The sequence below is a fragment of the Lathamus discolor genome, chromosome 4 (assembly GCF_037157495.1).
Source record: "Lathamus discolor isolate bLatDis1 chromosome 4, bLatDis1.hap1, whole genome shotgun sequence".
NCBI lineage: Eukaryota > Metazoa > Chordata > Aves > Psittaciformes > Psittacidae > Lathamus > Lathamus discolor.
Genome location: NC_088887.1, coordinates 14379037 through 14385036, shown reverse-complemented (window position 1 = coordinate 14385036; position 6000 = coordinate 14379037).

Genomic DNA, 6000 nt, shown 5'->3' with positions numbered 1-6000 from the left:
CAAACCAAAGGACTCAGAAAGAGAAAGTGAGGCAACATCTGAGATATTAGCTTGATTTACTAAACAGTAGAAATAAACACACCCCCGACCGTCATAGTATTATCGAGAAGTTACACATATAGTATTTTCTCAATTGCTCACATTCCTGTTGACAAGTTTGCACATGAAATTAAATTTTATGTCAAGGATTACATTTGTTTGGGTTTTTTTAAATACTAAGCAGATGGTATCAATATAAATTTAAGAACCTCTCAGAGGTATATTTGTCCTACTCGTAAGTGAGAAATAGGATGGAATAGGAATATGCTGAGATAAAACATTCATACAGGGACCTCTAAACATTCACATTGGTCTATCTTAGATCTCCCTTTGGCTACTGTGGGGTAATTCACTGATGGAAAGCAGTCGCTTAAATTCAGCATTTATAAAGATCTCGGTGGAACATGTATTCACCCTGATATGCGTAGAAAGGCTCACATAACATGCTTTCATTTATAAGATAAGTCCATTCTACTCCTGGATATTACCTTCCCTGTAGTCACCTGGAATTCTCAAGCCATAAATTTTCCTTAGGCAAGTCATTGCATTAAAAGCCTGATTCTGGACGTGCCATGGGGTACCTCACCTTTGGTAACGCTAAACACCTCTCTCACGGTTTAGTTTTCTATAGTATGCAAGGTTTTCCTCCAGAAACCTTCTTAAGGGTCCCAGGGGAGGTAAGGTTTGGCAAGTCTACGTGCAACTCCAGAATTGGAATACACAGCAGTCTCACAAGGCTCTAGAAGATATAGGTGGGTCTGAGGGTCCACTTCTGAAAATCAAACTTGAACTGAGCTGCCCCATACCTTAGCTATTACAGTGTGGCCCATTAGGCCTACCTATTACTTGTCAAAATTAAGTCTCTAGTGATTTTTGAAGTTCATACTTAACCACAGCTATCTGACAAAATGGAAACATTATGTTTCATTTTCAGTAGCTTTCTCACACAAGTCATGTCTGAAAGGGCCGGTAAAAGTGATGAGGAGATTCTTCTTACTCAGCTTACTAAACACAATAAAAAGAATGATGTACTAATCAGTGGACTATAGCTTTCCTCAAGTTCATGGATTTTTTTTGCTTCCAGACATTGATATTATTTTGAATCTGGAGGCAAAACATCCTGGAGGAAAGGCAAGTTGTAGGTCAGTTCTCTGGAGCATAATAAGAGCATGCTAGTCCTAGTGAATCTGTACCTTCATGATGGGCCATATTTGTAGAATCTTTGATTTTATTTTTTTTTTCTGTTTTCTCTTTTAATCTGTTTTGTTCCTTTATTATTTTGGTCTCAGGTCTACTGATTCCCTTTTGCATTGACTATATGAAGGAAGAGCTGTAGGGACAGTTCTGTCAATTTTATCAAACTGATGTGGTGGTGAACTTATTCTTCTACCTGCACACACCAGCAACCTAATCCATGCTGCCACTACTGGGTAACATCAATTGCTTTTGATAATCACAGGTGATTGAAGTCTCCCATTTGCTTGCCTCCAATCAGTCTTCCCAACAATTTAAACAGGCATTAGCCCAGAACATCATGGACTACAGGTGGCAAATGGGAGAGAGATCTGCAGGGATGTGGAGAGGTTGAGGTGTGTTGGTACTGATCAGGCAGGGGAAATCCACACATCTGAGGTCAGGCAGGCATCAGAGATGGAGTTGTTTTCATCAGTGTTTCCCTAGACATGGCTGCAGAATCTGTTCAGTAAGAGAGCAGCTGCTGCCACAGCAGGATCCACAGTCACTGTCCAGGCAGCTCATTAAATCATTCCACGTATCTCTGGCAACCTGAGAGTCCCACAGCTCTTAAGTTCATGTCTTTGCAAACTTTAGGGCATATAATAATGTGTAACACCAACAGGCACTCCTAGGATTTCTCCACTTCAATATCAGTGACTCCTGAGTCTTCAGACTTCCTTGGTTTTCTGACCAGAATCCTTCTAAAGGCTTACCCATTTGCCTCTGACAAACAGGGCTTGTACAGATAGAGCATGCTGATGTTTTTCTATGGTGGAAGGAAATTACATTATTCTTTAAAAAAACTCTGGAACGTAGGAATATATATGTCTTCAATGGCTCAGTCTATCCTGCTGAAAATACTTAATGCCTTAGCATATTTGTGAGGCTTTCTTCCATAAAATTTTTTGAATGACCTCTGAATGATGTTTGAAACACCTTTAGCACAAGTAAATAATTCAAGACACACATTAATCACTTTGATATACTGCAGAAGTGGAAGTTGATTTTAAATGGATAAACTTTAAACTTGAACCAGACTGTTTAATTGAAGGCAGCTTTCAGTACCTGTTATTATTGTTGTGAGTCTTTCTTCGTAACGGTGATAAAGACGGATCGGGACCATAAAGTGGGCAGTTAGTTAAGGAAACTTAAACCCCATGTAGAGATATGATATATATGATTATGTATAATGTTACTTTCAGGTTCCAGTGTTGAGAATAAGGATCCCATCTGCAAATGATTTTTACATCCCTGAGTAGGCCTGATTAAGAAATGACCTGTATACAATTAATTTTGGCTGCAGTCTAATTATGCACTTTAAACACAATTTTATAGTCTGTTACCTTTAAATAAGATAAATCAATATTACAATACGTAAATTAATAAATATGTGGATAGTGGGAAGATAAACATTCGTAACTGAAATCTTTTATTCATCCAGTGTCGTTGGAAAGAGAAGTTCTTTTGTTTCTGCACCGAATGCAGGGTTTTACACAGGCAGCAGAAGCCAGGTTTTATTTCACTCTTGGTATATTTTAAATAAATGGTTCTAAAATCTCTACTATTTCTTTAGCAGTCTGCTCAGCAGAAACTATTCTTGCTGATGCTGCATGCCATTTTAATGGCTTATGGTAGTGCTGAATTTAATCTGAAATTAATTTCTACAATTATTTATGCATACTTTCCTTTTCTGCAGAACACAAACTACTAATCCTACCAACTTGATGCAGACTTTCTTTCCTTTTCTTACAGCAAAGAGAGAGGAAATCACTCAGAGATACTTTGATTTTTTTTTGTCGTATTGCTTGACATAAAAAAAATCATTAAAACCTGCTGGAAACTGAAAAGTCAGTGCATATTAGAGCCAACACAGATATATATCTCACTGGCACGTCTATAGAGAACATTCATCAAAACTTAGAATGTCGACCAGAGTGTAATCACTCAAGTATTTATATCTGTCTAGAGTTACTTCAGTGAAAACTTGCTTTACAATGAGACTACCTGTGTTAAAGAAGCTTGTATATTCGTGTAGTGCTTTGGACATACTTACATGGCTAACTTCTAGTGCTTCAATAGGCAGTACATCATGGTCCCAGACTATTTCTTCTTCTTATGCTAAGCTTCATCTCCCTTCAGCTGTGAACCTATGAACTGAAAATCCTCCTTTATCAGGAAACACCAGAAATTTCCGATTGAATACTGCAGAATCCAGCATATTTCATTAGGCAAATATGACAAGCAGAGGGTCAGAGATACTGGGCCCTGGCATATGGTTGATATGCAAAATTTTAGCAATACAAGGAGTTTTATCCAGGTTCACTGAAAGTAGAGATATGTAGATCAATTTACTTATTAAATGGATTAGATTTTCTGTGCAAAAGCTCATATAAACTTAATCCTCTCATTTTCTAAACTCTGTTGAGAATAGCACTTTCTAGATAACTTTGAATATTGTAGAAGTCACATAGAGACTGCTTGTGTAGAGATCAGTTACTATAGATACTAGCTGAAAATTTTGTCAATGACTTTGAGACTTGCTAACTTCAGTGTGTTTTTGTAGCTCAATATGCAAAATCATTTTTTGAGATAATGCTGTATTTAGTAAGAAATGAGTCATTTATACCGTATGTAGAGCAACAGTGTGTTCAATAGAGGATGAAAGAATTTGATTAAGATGTATTACTTTAATTAGCAAAATGTCCCCAAGAACAGAAATAAAACTGTTTTAAAATCCCCTTCTGATTTACAGTCTGAGTGGGGTCGATAACACCTTTCAATAAAAGTTATGGAGTGCTCTAGGAAGTATCTCTAACTGTCTGTTTTTTGCGTATTGTCAGTATCAGTGAATGACTGCTGGCTATTTTAGCATGCATCTGAGCATATTTGGTCACGGATTTAGGGAAGAGATGTTAAGAACTGGATTTACAACATATATCTATTTCAATGTAATTCAATGCTACTGGCATATCTGAATTCTTTTCTTTGCCACTATGCTATTTTGCAGTGGCCAGTTTGGAGTAATATGTGAGTATTTGCTCTTTGAGTTTTAATATCCAAGCACAATTAGTTAATAAGTATAAATGAGTGCAGCTATTATTTTAGTGTATAAACTGTTGGCAATCTGGATGAGTGCCAGGATGCTGTCAAATTTCAGGATTGCAATGATTTCAGTATTAGAGACAATGCATTGTCTGCACAATTCCTATTTGTGTTTTTGTTTCGGTTGCAAGAACATTTTTAATGATAGGAAAGAGGCTGTAGCTTGAACATTCCCTGTGCAGAATCCTCCATAGACTACTGACTGTAGGAAGGGAAATTATTCTTCATGAATACATCCTTTCTGTCCTCTGTCCTTCATCAGATCATAACCATAGCTTACATGTAATGCAAACTGAATACTCAGGTGAACGTAAAATATTATTTTTCCTTCCAAAGGTGATGCATGCTTACCAAGGTACTGTTCTATTTTCAGTAGGGTTGTAAGAGTAACTGGGCCCCTGAGAGCCCTGAGCTGAAATGTCACAGTCCCTTTAAGACCACATTTTCAGTTAAAAGTACCTGAGAGTCCTGGTCAAAGTATATTAGCAACTTGATTAAATTACTCGCTGTTTCTCTCAGCCCTTAACAGCTTCTGTTGGTTTACTGTATTAAAGGCTCACCTGTTATGGCTCCTGACTTAGTATTAGTCGCCACTGGAGAGCAACACGGGTACATTCATGACACCAACGCACTTCTGCCGCCCTGTTTTATGAAGAAAGTCAGAATTGCCACAATTGCATTGGCGTTTGTAGGACAGCAGTTCTTCTCTAAGGTTTTAAAGGGCCAAGGACATGACATGACTAACTCGATACGCAGTGACTGTCTCAAGCTTCCCTGCAGGACTTCTCATTTTAAGTTATGTATATGTTTTTAAGACACCTGCATGTGGTTTATGAACAGTAGTAGTATCACAGGTCTGTTAGACTGTTACAGAGTGAACTCATTATTAACTACTATATGCATTTAATTTTTTTCATTTCATTCATACTTAAATTGGTAGAGTCATATCCACTGGTGCAGTGGTAGGTAAAAAGTGGGGAGACTCACTTGCTTGAAATGGGTGAAAAATTGCCCAGATTGGACATGCATAAATTCTATTTAGTTCCCGAACCTTTAGCTGCAGCAAGACAAAATGATTGTGAAAGCAGACTTATGAATTCTAATTATAAATAACAGAACAACGTAACGTAACGCAACGTAACGTAACGTAACGTAACGTAACATAACGTAACGTAACATAACGTAACACAACATAAGAGAATCAAACAGATATCCCTGATTAGATAGTAGACGTGCTGCATTTTTTTATAAAAGGTATATCTCATTCTGAAAACAGATACTTATTATTTGCTCTTCCTGTTTTAAATTGTAAATGCATCTATATAAAACATATTTATAAACCTTCAGAAAAGAGATATGGTAAACAAGTTTATAGTTATTGGATTACTTGGCAAAATATTTAGTCTTGCATTTTTAGATTGTAAGTACTTATTTACAGTGGAAAACAAAGCATTTTTCCTTATCTTTTCCATTCTTTCCTTTGTTGTTTAGCTATATGGAGTCATATAATTGTTTTTAATGATTAATCATTCATTTGGTATGAACCAAAGCGATTTGTTTAATGATCAGGAGCACTGTTACATGTTTTGCGCTTTTTGATGCTAGGTAGTTTTTTATTTATTA